Source organism: Eupeodes corollae, chromosome 1, assembly GCF_945859685.1.
Source record: "Eupeodes corollae chromosome 1, idEupCoro1.1, whole genome shotgun sequence".
Lineage (NCBI taxonomy): Eukaryota > Metazoa > Arthropoda > Insecta > Diptera > Syrphidae > Eupeodes > Eupeodes corollae.
The window spans coordinates 234,652,923-234,667,532 of NC_079147.1; the positions used below are offsets into that span (position 1 = coordinate 234,652,923).

General features: G+C 32.1%; 1 protein-coding gene across 1 annotated transcript in view; it reads right to left on the reverse strand.

The window, feature by feature from the left end:
- Positions 1–14,349, reverse strand: part of LOC129940863 (proton-associated sugar transporter A) — a 30,789-nt gene extending 16,440 nt beyond the window's left edge. Inside the window, exon 1 of the mRNA XM_056049374.1 lies at positions 13,830–14,349. The gene's annotated coding sequence lies outside the window, so the exon portion shown is untranslated. The remainder of the gene's footprint in view (positions 1–13,829) is intronic.
- Between the last annotated feature and the right edge of the window lie 261 nt (positions 14,350–14,610).

A 14,610-nucleotide genomic window follows, 5' to 3' on the forward strand; every position in this document is an offset into this window, starting at 1 on the left:
TATGACTACTGCCTTTCTGCCTAAAAACAATTTTAATAGCAAACTAGCGGACCCTACAGACTTCGTCCTGTCATAAAGATTGCTAAAATGGAAGTTTTTGTTCCTACGTATTTTATAGTCGTGGCTTTTAACATTCTCCTGAACAGAACCGTCACCCTGGTGATAGGGTGTTGTGAATAAAAAAAAAAAAAATGAAACATATATAACGATTTAAAAGTAAGTAATCGCTATATTGTTAATCATGTGAATCATAATTATTAACAGAAATCAGTTTTATTATCATTGTAGTGCTTTGTGGATATACCATGTTTTTTGTTTGATTACTTGGCGCATATTCAAACAAATCTGATGGTTTTCTAACACGGGAACAGGGAACACACAATTGACCATTTGAAAAAGATTGGGTTTCTAGATTGCCCCTGGAACTTGTTTATGGTCATAGCAATAGCTATCGCAGTGGAAGCTGTATTCGTTTAAACTCAAATGACACATCACTCGGTATCATTGGGATGCGCGGTATAAGAATATCTTCTCCTTTATACTTTCCTTTGAGTATAGTTGCTTCTATCACGTTGATTAGTAATTTTTTTTATCGCTAACCGTGTACCGTTGCAATGACGCGGTTGGTTGATATTTCGCAACACTAGAAGCATTGATCCAACCTTTAGTTGAAGATTGGAAGGTGACAATCCTTGCAAATCCAGCGAGTTTAAACATTCCGGTTGATAGTTCACTACATCATCTTGGTTAGTAGCCGAATGAAATGATTTATATATCCTCGGTTCGCCTGTAATTTGTTATGGCATTTTGAAATTCAATTCATTTTCATCAATGTTTTTTGCAGCCAGTATAGCCCGTTCGCTCAACCAATCATGGTTTCTGTTATTTTGAGAAACATCTTTAAACACCTTCTGAATAAGTTCGTCTTTTGATTGCGTTAACTGACAAAAACTTTGAGGAAAGTTAATGTCAACATGTCTATTGAAAATTTGCCATTACCAATGTCAATGAGTTTTTTAGAGAATATGTTTCCAGATTGGTTATTTTTCAACTCGACACGCATATTCTTGCTTAAATGAAGTATTTTGACATGTTTCCACGAATTCGAGGACTTTAGACTTGCATTGGCAAAGTTTGACGAAAATCTCCTGCTAATGAAGTCATTGCATCACCAAATCTGTTATTATTGCTTCGTAGATCTTTTAAGGTTCTGTCTAAAGCCCCCAAAGATTTTTAATGTGCCATCGTACTTTCATCCCAAACAATCAATTTACATTGCTGCAAAACCTTTGCCATTGTAGAATTCTTCGAAATGTTACAGATTGGAGTTTCAATGCTTTGCATATTCAATGGTAATTTTATTGCTGAATGGGCTGTTCGACCACCTTCAAGCAAAGTTGCTGCGATTCCCGACGAAGCGTATTGTTGCTAATATTAATGAAATCGAAAAAGTGCATCTTTGAAGTAAATCCCTCCAGTTTCATCATTTGTTACTTTCATAAGAGTATCAAATACTTACTTCTGTTGTTCATTTAACAGGGGAAGATTTGTTTGTATTAATTCTTTCAAAGTGTTAAGATCATCAATTTTTCTCTTCTTGATTAGAAGAATCAGGCATTTGACAATTGGGTGCGGTCAGGCCTGATTGAATTAATAGTTTGTTTGACATTATCAAGCACATGTCCTCAATTGAAATCAATGCTTTATTGTAAATTTCTTCACTGATTTGTATATATTGAGATTTCCCATTCTTTTTAAGAAAAATTGTATATCTCTAACAAACACTATAAAATAAAATAAATAAGCATTGGGGTATAAATGTATGGATTGACAGTGATCAAACTTAAATAATATTTGATCTCAAAAATTATATATTTAGGTGTACCTAATAGCTATCAATAAACATCATGACTTAGAGTACTCTGGTAGTGGATCCAATGGTGGCAATTTGACTTTTGACCATTTACGCAACACAATCCATTAAATTCGTTTTTGTATTTCAAGGCCTTACAGTGTGAGCAAACCGAGTTCATACAATCAATAACAACACATTGGTAGTTACTGTAGTCAATAAAATCGATGCTTGCAACAATTCGCGTGGTGGTCATTTAAATGATTTAGTTGTTCACAGTAGTGCCCATGGAATGATGGTTATTGCGTTGGACATGACAGGCCCGAGGTCTTGAGCTCGATTCCTGCCTATTCCATCTAAAGTTTTTTGTACGGATACTGCGTCTTGTGAGGAATTGACAAATTCCCCAAGAGTAATTCTTGTCATGAAAAGTGCTTTTTCAAATTAGCCGTTCGGGTTCCACTTAAAAAAAATTGTAGGTTCCTCCATCCCTGACAACAGTACTCGCACTCAGGATAGGTTGAAGGTTGTAAGTCACTTGGTCCTAGTTCCCAACGGACTGTTGGCGCACCCAATTTATTTATTTATTTTTAGTTTTCACTCATTCAACGTTCAAACTTTATACTTTCTCTTAATATCATGAACAAATATATTGTATGTGTATTTTATTTACGTTTACTTTTGAGACCACAAAATGGATAACCCTGTATCTTATCCATCAAACTTGCAATTTTTCCTTTTTTCTCAATTTTTAACTATTTCTATTTAAGGTCACGATATAGATCGCTATTTCTGCCGATAAAATTGAGACGAATTTTTTCCAACCCACGACGTTAATTGATGATGACAATCGTTAGATTGGTGATATTCCATTTGACCAATAAATATATAAATTCTAATTTACGTGAATCGTTTAACGTCAAGATATAATTGTTGGTCAAAACCATAAAATTTCGGATAATAAAGCTTCATAAATTTTAATAAAATCACTAATTAATTTTGTTTAAAGCTTTATCTAAGTACTCTATACGAATTTAGGAAAAGTAAATGTTGAGTACCTTACGCAGATTCAAGATTGTGCACTTGATAATGAAAATATACAATTTTCAGGAAAATTTTGAATTATTTGTAAACAATGTGAATGACATCTTTGAAACAAGAATATTTAAAAAAAAAAAAAACATTTATATAAAGTGTTTTTTAGCTGTATGGGTGTTATATGTGATTTGACAGTTGTTAATGTCAAACTATTTTCTATTTTTTAAGATTGATCAACTTATGAACATTTACTTTGAATAAAATATATAATAAATATAAAGTGTTAAGTGATGGAACTCAATTCTAGTCTCACTACTATGTAAGTAAACAATATGGCCATGTATGGAGCGAAAAAAATCCTTAAGCCACTAACGAATCACTGTTTAGTGCGGCTCACACAATGGCGGATTTATGGGTCCTTATTTCTTTGGACCTGGCGTTTCCGTGCGTGCGAGTTTATTTTGCCGACATTTAATTCCAAAAGACTTAAACGTCAATTTATTGCATTGTTCACACCTTTATTTGTAAAAGTGGTTCTTATAACTTGCCATCTCGTTCGTGGGACTTAATGCCCCGCCATCGCCATTTAGCCATAAGGCTAGATTTATTTTAAAAATTAATGTAGCTGCGACGTATTTGAACGTAAAGTTCTCAAGCTCTTTAAAAAAAAACGATATTTTTAGAAGACCAGCTGATTTTTTTGTATTCGTCTACGAATATTGTAAGGTTAAAATCAGTCGCCTCATAAGAATCAAATGTTGGACACCGATTTTAAAACTGATTTTTAACAAACACTAGATCAACATTAGGTTTTCTTCGAGACAAGACATTTGAATAAAAAGCTTTTTTAAATTAAACATATTTTTAGAACGAAAATATGAAAAAAGCCCACCCACATTTATTCATTGTACTTATTTTGTTTATTTTCTCACAACATGATGTCTACGTTATTAAATTTTTGTTTAAGTTCATGAAGTTATTAAATTTTATTGTAGTCCATTATAGTATAGTATTATGTAGATATTTATCAATAAAAAAAGAATTATTTAAAACGATTAACCATAATGAGCTCTGAACTGTGTTGTAGCTAACACGAGGTGGAAATTTAAAAAATGTAACGAAATTATTTGTGAAAGATTGTGACAGTAAGCATTTTGAATTTCTAAAAAAAAGCATTTATAAATAAAATACCCCCACTAAACTTTAGTGCGTGCTTTTTGTTTATGTTTACATTTTGTCACTCATTAAAATATAAATAATTTTTGTTTGAAAATAAACTGTTCTTATAAAATGTCTAAACGTGTTATTAGTGGTGATACAATTTGAAGGCAATTCAACGTCAAGAAAGTAGTAGAACTATGAGCGAATTAAATATTACATAAAATATTTACAAAACAATATAGCTTTTGTTGCTATGTATGAACATATATGTTGATGTATAACTAGTAATATAGTTTACTAAGAAATATTCGTACTTTAAATTAAACACAAAATTGTAAACTATTTGTCTAGTGTCTTCATTACACTTTAATATTAACGTTTTGAACTTTTATTTTTTCTTTATTATCCTTAAAAATTGGAATTATTACACTCTACCAAAGTGAAATCAGGCTAATTCTCAGCAGTTTGACAAAGATCAAATTATTTCGGGAAATAAGTAGGCCTTATTTTTAGTGTGAGTATAAATAGTGAGGAATGAGGAATGTCGGTAGGCAAATACAGCTTAACAACAGGCACGCAAAGCGGCGCTATACAGAATTACAAGAGATGCTCACTAGCTCTATGAGCAAGAGAGGAGGAAGGAACATCGAATTCTCAGAAGGAAAAAGAGAGAGCATGAGAAGTGCGCGGTCGAAGATGTTGAGAAGTTCAAAATCTGCAATGAAATTCGAAAATGAGCAGGTGAAACGGAATTCACAAGTGCATAGACCTTCAACCGAAGGCAGCAAAGGCCAAACTGGAAACATCATAGTGGAATCGCAGCCAATAGAACAACAACTTCTGCAGACTGTATAACGGAGACCAAAGCCAACAATCCCCTTCTCCCGACTTAGACGAAGTAAAGATTGCCATATCCAAGCTAAAGTCTAACAAAGCCGCTTGAATGCTGACCTCTCCAAAGCAGCTGGAGATAATTTGGTTTGGAGTATACACCAACTTACTTCTTAGATATAGAAGGTGCATTTAACAATGTCGACACATCTGCAATTGCACGTGTATTGACATCTCTGAAAGTAGATAAGTCGATCAGCAAATTGATTAATTAGATGCTGATAAGCAGGATTTTCAATTCAAAACTGGGGGATGTTACTGCACAAAGTGGTGTCAGTATAGGTACGCCACAAGGTGGTGTCCTATCCCCTCTCCCCTGGAACTTAGTTATAAATAAATTACTAATTACTCTAGAAAGAGAGGGATACAAAATGTTTGCTTATGCGGACGATGTTGCTATTGCACCAGATGAGCAAATCGGTGTGGACTATGCGTTACACCGACCTTGTCCTCTTCACAAGCAAATACAAAGTCCCACTCATTGATTGTCCCCTCATAAACGGTGTACCACTTAAATTTTCTGAACAAGCAAAATACTTGGGTCTCATTTTGGATAAGAAATTAAGTTGGAAACTTTATATTCAAGAGAGAATAAACAAGGCCACAGTAGCCCTGTTCTCCTGGAAAAAGGCTATTATTAATAAATGGGGCATACAGCCCCGCATTACACACTTGCTATATATCTCGGTCATAAGGCCGATCCTTACTTATGGAGTGGCGGTATGGTGGACTGCGCTAAATACAGCGACAAATCGCGATAAACTCAGTCCAACGAACAGCCTGCCTGTTTATGGGAGGAGCACTTCGCTCTACCCCCTCCGCCTCAGTTGATGTTCTGTTCCATCTAATACCGCTTGACATTTTCAGCAAGCAAACAGCTGCTAATACAGCCATACGGCTTCAAGCCTCCTCTCTGTGGATCAATAATGGAATTGGCCACATCACTATGTTTAGCTCGTTCAGAACTATAAACAGTAATATTGACTACACCATACCCCATCCTCAGTTTAATAACTATAGCTTCAAAGTGACTATACCTCCCAGGTCTTCTTGGGAGAATACATCATTTTTGAACGATGATCCTATAAACTTTTATACAGACGGATCAAAAACGGAGGATGGTGTTGGTGGAGGCGTATACTCAGATATAGACTAAACTTAAGTCTCTCCTTTCGTCTACCCAGTCATTGTAGCGTGTTCCAAGCTGAAATCCTGGCTATAGAAGAAGTCCTATCCTGGCTAAGAGAAAACGTTATATCAACTTATGATAAACGCATCTTCTCGGAAAGCCAAGCTGCGTTATAATCCCTAGACTCTGTCTCCACTAACTCATTAACAGCCCTAAATTGTCGATTATCTCTTACACAGTTCAACATTCACCTTTTCTGGGTGCCGGGCCATAGAGAAATTCCAGGAAATTGCAAAGCCGACGAATTTGCAAAAAGCGACGAACTTGCTGGCTCACAATGCTAGCATAGGTATCCCCTTAGCTACATGTAAACTCATGCTAAAGCTAGATTCCATAGAGAAAACAAACTTCAGGTGGAATTACACCACCACCTGTTAAGCGATAAAACTAATTTGGGCTAATCTTAGAGTCAGGCGCTCAAAACAATTAATCTCTCTGAGAAGATTGCACATTAGCTACGTTATAGATGTCCTGACAGGGCACTGCTTAATAGGAAGGCATGCTATTCGACTTGGAGCCCCTGCAAATGATTTTTGTAGGAGTTGTATGGACGAGGAGGAGAAGGAGACAATCTCTCATCTTCTGTGCACATGCCCTGCCTTATCACAAAGACTTAGAATTCAGCTTGTAGGCTACTACTTCAACGATACCAGCATCTAAAAAATTCTGACACTATCTGTCTCATACGCTTCATTCGGAGCTACAATTATTTCGACGAGTTAAGCTGATCAACTGATCCATGTGGTATCACAACGAACCATACTTTGGTCTAAGTGTGTTTGACTTCTCAGCCAACAGCCACATTAACCTAACCTAACCATGCACCAACTTATCTGTAACATTTGGTTGGAAGAAAGCTTGTCCGATGAATGGAAGCTCAGTATTGTTTGCCGTTTATGAAAAAAACGAGTCTACTTAACATCGCTTACATAATCTTCTCTGATGTAATATGTGAACGTCTAAAGCCCATCGTCAACAATCTGATAGGTCCTTATCAGTGTGGCTTAAGACCAGGAAAGTCCACAGTCCATCAAATATTCACATTACGGCAGATCCTGGAAAAACCCCAAGAGCATCAAATCGACAACCATTATCTTTTTATCTATTTTAGGGCTGTCTATGACAGCATCTAAAGGGACGAGTTGAATAGGCTCATGTCTAATTTTGCCATTCCTGCCAAACGTCACAATCGACAGACGTAACTTTGAGTTCGTTTTGAACTTCGTCTACCTAGGCTCCGCTATTGACCCAGAAAGCAGCACTTGCTAATCGCTGTTTTTTTAAGCTAAGAAAGCAACTAAGTAGTAAAACCCTCTATCGAGCAACCACAGTGTCGATATATATGTAAGGCCCTCATCATCCTCATAGACTAAGACAAAAGCGGATGGAAGGACCTTGGCCCGTTTCGAGAGTAAGGTTCTACGGTCGAATTCACACCCACAGGACAGTGCAGTAGAGGAAGGTAGCGCGCAAAACCTCACCCAACTGGAGATATCTAGCTAGAGACCGAGTTAGATGGAGAAGTTTGTTGTGTGAGGCCCTATAGTTCACACAGGACTGTAGCACCACCTTTAATAAATACGTTTCTGTTATGGGAGCATGCTGCCCTACTGCAACCCCATGGTTGGGTATGCTTCAGGATTTGGATAGGTGCGAGGTTGAGTGTATCAAAATAATCTCTATCATTGAAAGTGAAATAAGGCCAATTCTAAAAATTGCTGGACTTCATCCATTGGCTTTATATCACGGTATAAAAAGTTGTACCTTGTTTGATTAAACTGCCTTTACACTTTTCTTCTTCGAAGGTTTTTTCTTGTCCTGATAATGAACAAAATGGAAGAAAGAAAATGGAAAATAAGGGTAGAAGATTTTAGACTTGTGTTTTTGAAAAAAATAAGACACATATAATTTAATGCTATGACCAAGAATAAAGCTTTATTAAAAATATAACAGCTAGCTAATTTCGGCAAAGTAACCGCCGCCGCCGAAAGCTATAATAAATTCCAGTCGAAAGGCCCATTTTCCAACCACTTCTCCGTATGAGGCCACTTTGTGGCAGAATGTCAGCAACATCGCTCTAAATGTTATAATTATTTCTTCTAAGCCTCGGGCATATCTGCGTAGAGTAGCGACTTCACATGAACCGAAAAAAATAGTCCAACGGTGTTAAATCACATGACCTTTGAGACCATACAACAGGCGCAACAACGATAGATAATAAGCTCACCAAAAGTTTCCTTCCATAAATTGATGTTTCGCTCGAATAATAAAAGTTTTTCTCAAGATTAAGTCTATTAGTTTAAAAATAACAGACCAAACTAAACATATATTAAGTGACAGCTGTCAAAAAGACTAACTTCAAAAAAAGTATTGCCAGATTTAAAAACAAACGTCTCAAAATAAACCCGTTATGTATATAAAATTAAAACAGTATTTTGTACGTCTTATTTTTTTTATTGATAATTGTAAAAAAATTCTAATTAATTCGATATTTTGCGGCTATACCATTAGAAAAGCCATCTATGAATTTTGGTTTACAAAGTTTCCGATGGCAGGCGTGGTGGGTGCTTTATGTCTGACAGAACATTTTCAAAACACGCATTCTTTGAGCCAGTCAGCACTCAATTTTGAAACAAGTTTTCAATATTTTCCAACGCAAAGAGGTATGATATAAACTTTCTGTCAATATTCAGAATAAAATAAGCTGTCAGTATCAGAATAAGATTTAAAAAAAAAACTCAAAAAAAGGCTCACCCTGTACATAAAACAATAAATTACTTAATTGTTTTTGGAATTTTTATAATTTGATTACTTTCATTTATTAAGGTTCATATATGCATGCTTACGTCTAGTAAAAGATCAAGATATGCATTTTTTTAAACTAACCTAATAACGAACAACCCAGCAAAATTATCTTCAGGGGCAAAATCTTAAGTGATGAAATTTGGACTTATTAGTTTTGTTGACGAACATTTTTACCAAACGACATTTTTGTATTATCATTGTAAGATTATTGAGCGGAAAGGACTCTATGTGCTTCGACTTATCTAGCCTTAATATTTTATCATCTTCATTTTATTGTATTTGACAACCGATTAGTTCTGTTGTCTCTTATCATTTATTGAGTCTTATGATAAGATATTCTTTTATTTAAAAATGTTATTTATTATTTTTAATGTTTTAAAATCTTTCATTTACTGATTGAATAGAAATCGCTTAACAATGGATCGTTTATTTGGAATTATTAAAGATGAGAATAGATTATGTCATAAAATATTCCAAATAAACGTATTTTTATCACTATGTAAATAAATAGATAAGTTTATTGAAATAACTGTTCATTGTGCGTATTATGTGTTGATGTTATCAAAAATAAGTTATTAATGTGAAGGTAAATGACAGACGGGTGGTTTAAGTGCATGAAATTCTTACTAAGTCCGAATTCTTTATTAAAATTCTATTTTTTGTTTTTGAAAACATATTTTCCAAATTTCAAACCTCATTATTTTTCCTGCAATGAAATTTTGGTATTGGACAAAGAAAAATAAAGATAAACCCGACACATAGGAAAGATTACAATAACTTTAAATTATTTACGTTCAAAATAACTTTCAAGGCTATATTAAAATTGGCTAAACTAACAAGCAAATTCTTTACTAAGTTCTAAAATAAAATAAAAAATCGATCAAAGAAATCTTGGTTTATCTATGGAAATTCATTTTAAAAATATTTTGCACTCGAGCATTTCTTCACTTCTAATCATATCTGAACTAGTGTTAAAGTCATTTTTGAGTTCTTGGAATTTTAGATCTTAAAGTGTAGTTTTTAAAGTGTATTTTCGTTATGTTTATAGCGCCCTGTAGCTAATTCTGACTCAATATTCTGATACATTACGAACAAAATTATGTCAGTTCTCAATTGTTTTAATTAATTTCGTTCAAAAACTGTGTTTCTTAAATAATACTTTTTTTTACAAATGTACACAAGTTCGTTATGCACTGAACATCTGTACTTGAATATGTGTTGATCAAAGAAGATAGATTCAAATTAATTTTTTCCGATGTTTCTGGAAAACTCGAACCATTAATTCAGATATTAAAGTCCTGCAATCTCTAGAATATCATATGAATCATGCAGTTTTAATGACAGAAATATTATATTAAAAAGTTTTAAGATATTTTGTGTTAAGTAGATTCTACCAAAAGATTAGTCGAGATGAAAAATGTTGATAAAAGTTATTTTTAAATATAACTTGAGATGCACATAATGTCAAAACGGGTATTTTGCCTTCTATAAACAGATTTATATACACTTTTATATGGTCATGTTGTCAATAGAATTTTAGACTATTTTTTGTGCTCGTGATCATTATAAAGGCTGATATGTATAATGTCCTCCTAACCTTTCGGGGTAAAATAAAACGTGTGGGAAGTAAATTGTTTAATGGGTTTAAATGCACATGTAACTTACACTTTGTGAAATTATCGGCGTCCACAGCATTTTACACTTTGAAGCTTATATTTATAAATTTTTGGCAAATGGTCTATGTTAATATTTTTCCTTAAAATATTTTATTTTTGCAAATAAGATGTCCTTGTGGTCTGAAACTAAATCTGAATCCTGAATAAATCTAAAACTTAGGCCTTTTGAAGGAGAACAGTCGAAGAATAAGTCGAAGTTCTATCTCAGACTAAGATTTAAATCAGAGTTCTAACGCTTGAGAACGTGATGCAAAAATTGATTTCGAGCTCAATAGATTTATGATTTATCAATTAACCGAGTTTTAGAGATATTTTAACATCAGGTAAAATTTTGAGAAAAATCGAATTGACAAAAAAACATTACTCAAAGTTGGTAAAAATTAAATTTCGACTCAAATATCTTTTCAAAACTTTGAGATATTGGATTCAAACTACTTTTATCTTTTAAAAAGTATTGTTGTCAACAATCAGTAAAATTTTGACAAAAATCGAATTTCCATTTTTTTTTTAAGAAAAATAAAAACTTAAAAGAAAATTTAACAAAAGTTGATGAAAGTTGGTTTTCGACTCAAATATCTTTTCAAAAATTAAAGATTATGGCTTTCAAGTAATATTAACTTATGAGAAATATTATCTTCAACATTCGAAAAAATTTTGAGAAAAATAGAATTGGCAGCTTTTTTACAAAAAATAAAAACCTAAAAAAAAAATTAATAAAAGTTGGTAAAATTGATTTTCGACTCAAATATATTTTAAAATCTTTGCTTTAAGATATTTTTATCTTTTAAAGAATATTGTTGTCAACATTCAGTAAAATTTTGAAAAAAAAATGAATTGACAGTTTTCTTACAAAAACTTAAAATCTATACAAAATTTAACAAAAGTTGGTAAAGATTGATTTTCAATTTAAATATCTTTTCAAAAATTTGAGATATTGGCTTTAAACTACTTTTATCGTTTTAAATATATTGTTGTCATTACTTAGTACAATTCTGAGAAAAATCTGATTGACAGTTTTTTTTACAAAAAATAAAAATGTAATAATAGAACAATATTAAAATTTTGGGCAAGTTTTTAACAACGTTCTACATGTTGCCACAAAAATAAGCACGATATGATGCACTCAGTTGGTAAAAATTAATTTTTGATTCAAGTATTTGAGATATTGGCTTCAAATTAAATTATAATGCAAATAACATTGTTTTTAACATTTAGTAAAACTTTGAAAAAATCAAATTGATAGTTTTTTTACACGAAATAAAAAGCTAAGGTTGGTAAAAATTGATTTTTGACTCACATATCTTTTTAATAAATTGAAATTATGATTTCCAACTAATTTTATCTTTTAAGAAATATTAATTTTAATATTCTGTAAAAAAAACAATTGACAGTTTTTTTATGCAAAAAATAACTAAATATCGAAACAAAAATTACTAAATCTTGGAAAAAAAATTACTTTTGACTCAAATATATTTTCAAAAATTCAAAATATTGGCTTCAAACTAATTTTATCTCACAGAAATATTGTTTTCGACATTCATTACTTCTTTATAAAAAATTGTAACTGTCAGTTTTTTTTATTTAAATTAAAATTTACAAAAAATAGTACGCAAAGTATTAAAATTGGTAAATATTTGTTTTCGACTCAAAATATCGTTAGCAAAAATAGATTTTGAAATCAAATTATTTCATTTGTTTGTAATTGTTGGTAATTTTTAAATTTTTTAGAAAAATTCAATTGACAAATTTTCTAACAAAACATGAAAACCTACAAATCTTTTAAGCAACACAAATCGACAGGCGGGATGGGAAGTTATCAGTGTGGGTCGCATCCCATCACGATATGATGTACTCACCAGAGGTTTCCTTTAATAAATGTATAAAAATAATAAATAAAATGCACTTGTATAAATATTTTCTTCGAAACAAATTTCACTGATTTAGAAATCACACAGTCTTAAGGAACCTAAGACGTGAATAACGAAATATGAATTTTTCTATTTTATTGTCTAACTCAAGTTTTTAGTATTAAACGAAAAAGACAACAAAAAGCATTTTACAACAAATCAAAAACCTGAATTCCAATTTCTGAATCAAACCCTAACTAACGTCAATGAATTGATGCAAGTGCTCTAGCCCATAAGAGCACGGAATAAATGAAGCTCTCCACTCTTACAAAGTAAGGCCATGTTTGTATGTAATTTTTCTGGATCAAGGATAAAATAGACTAAACTATTTTGTATCTTATTTAGATTCTTCGCTGAACAAAAAAAAAAAAAAACACGTTATTGCAACGAAATTCAATCAAAATAGTTGACTTTTTTAAAGGCAGTACAAAACATATTGCAACCGTTAAATCGCTAGAAATTTTAAGGTCTATAGTCTATTACATATTTTGCTGAGCGCACTCCAAAAACATCGCTCAAAACTGATATGTAGATTCAGAATTTTGCAGTAAAAGGCTCTTTTGGACTTCGAAAAAACTCTTGTGATAAACTCAACGTGTCTATAGGACTAAGTAATGTAAGAAAATGCTGAAGGCAGTTAGGTCGTAGTGCCTTTCGGGAGTTGAAAAATATAATCTGAGAACAATGTATCTAAGAGACTTTTAAACTATCAATCAAGTGTTTTATCAGACTTGAAGTTCCAAAAAAAATGTAATGAAAGCAGATTCAACATGTTTTTCACTGATGGACCAAGAACAATTAAGAAGTGCATTTACACAAAATTACTGGAATTTTCCAGTGCAGACTCATTCAAACAAACAATTAAGCTTTCATAGGTGAAAAAAGAAATGCCTTTGTGTAGTGTATTCCAAGAGGATCCCAAACACTGTTAAATTGGTTCTCAACAAAAATTGTTCGTTTCTTGAAATGGCCATCTTAATCACCCTAAGTGAGAATTTATGAGATAAAATATCTCCAATATTTTCAATATTTTTATTTTAGATGAATTTTGATCATTCTTTACCTTAAGAAAAATATTATTTCATAATAATCATTGAATTAATGTATTCTAAATATCCGGAATGTTTTTGGCAGCACTTTATAAACACTTCTGAAAACGTCATAATTTTTAACACAATAAAACAGGAATCAAAACAAACAAGTTTAATAATTTTTTTTTAAATATCTATCGCTAAGGAACATCATAGACTTATCTAAAGTTTATGCATATAAAATTAATAATAATCAAGATAATCAACATTTCAACCCACCTTTATTTTATTTCAAACTCGATGTATGATTGTTCCAATCCTTCTTATCTTGAAGATAGAAATGTATATAGATCAATAATTGGGAACAACTTAAGACTTATTTTTATGTATCTGAAGGTCACTAAATTTTGAAGAAAAAAAACTCAAAACAACAAATTCACATAAGAATTTCACAGATTGTCTTATTGCAAAAATCGTTTCGTTTTAAAAACTGTTTTCTTTTGGTTGGTCTTTTGAAGAAAATATAAATTTGCACTTTTTCCAACTTTAAAATTAATTTACAAATGACGACGCTTAAATCACTATCATTCATAACTATCCAAATCTAGTTAAAAGGGGAGTTTTCAAAATTACTAAACAAACGTTTTTTTATTTTATTTAGCGAAAATAGTTGTTTCTTTTTATTTTAATTTGCTAACTAAATTTCCGACATCACGGGCTTGAGAAATTTTAAAAATTCGATTATCTTGCAAAAATACATGAAATTCTGAACAATTTAATCGCGTCTACTATGTCGGTGGGTCGGTCGGTCGGTCGGTCGGTCGGTGCAGTGGAATATGAAGAAGATACATAAAAATGCTACGCAGAGCTTATTTTTTTGTTTTTGTTGATTGGGTGCGCTTTTATTTTTATTATTTTATTTTGCAATAATTTGTTTCTTAATTTTTCTAGCGTCCGAACGAGAATAAACTAATTTCAAGACTGAACTATAGCAGCTGATTGTTGGCTACTTTTTATATATAATATAAGAGACGTTGGAATAATTCTTATCCCCTTGTAG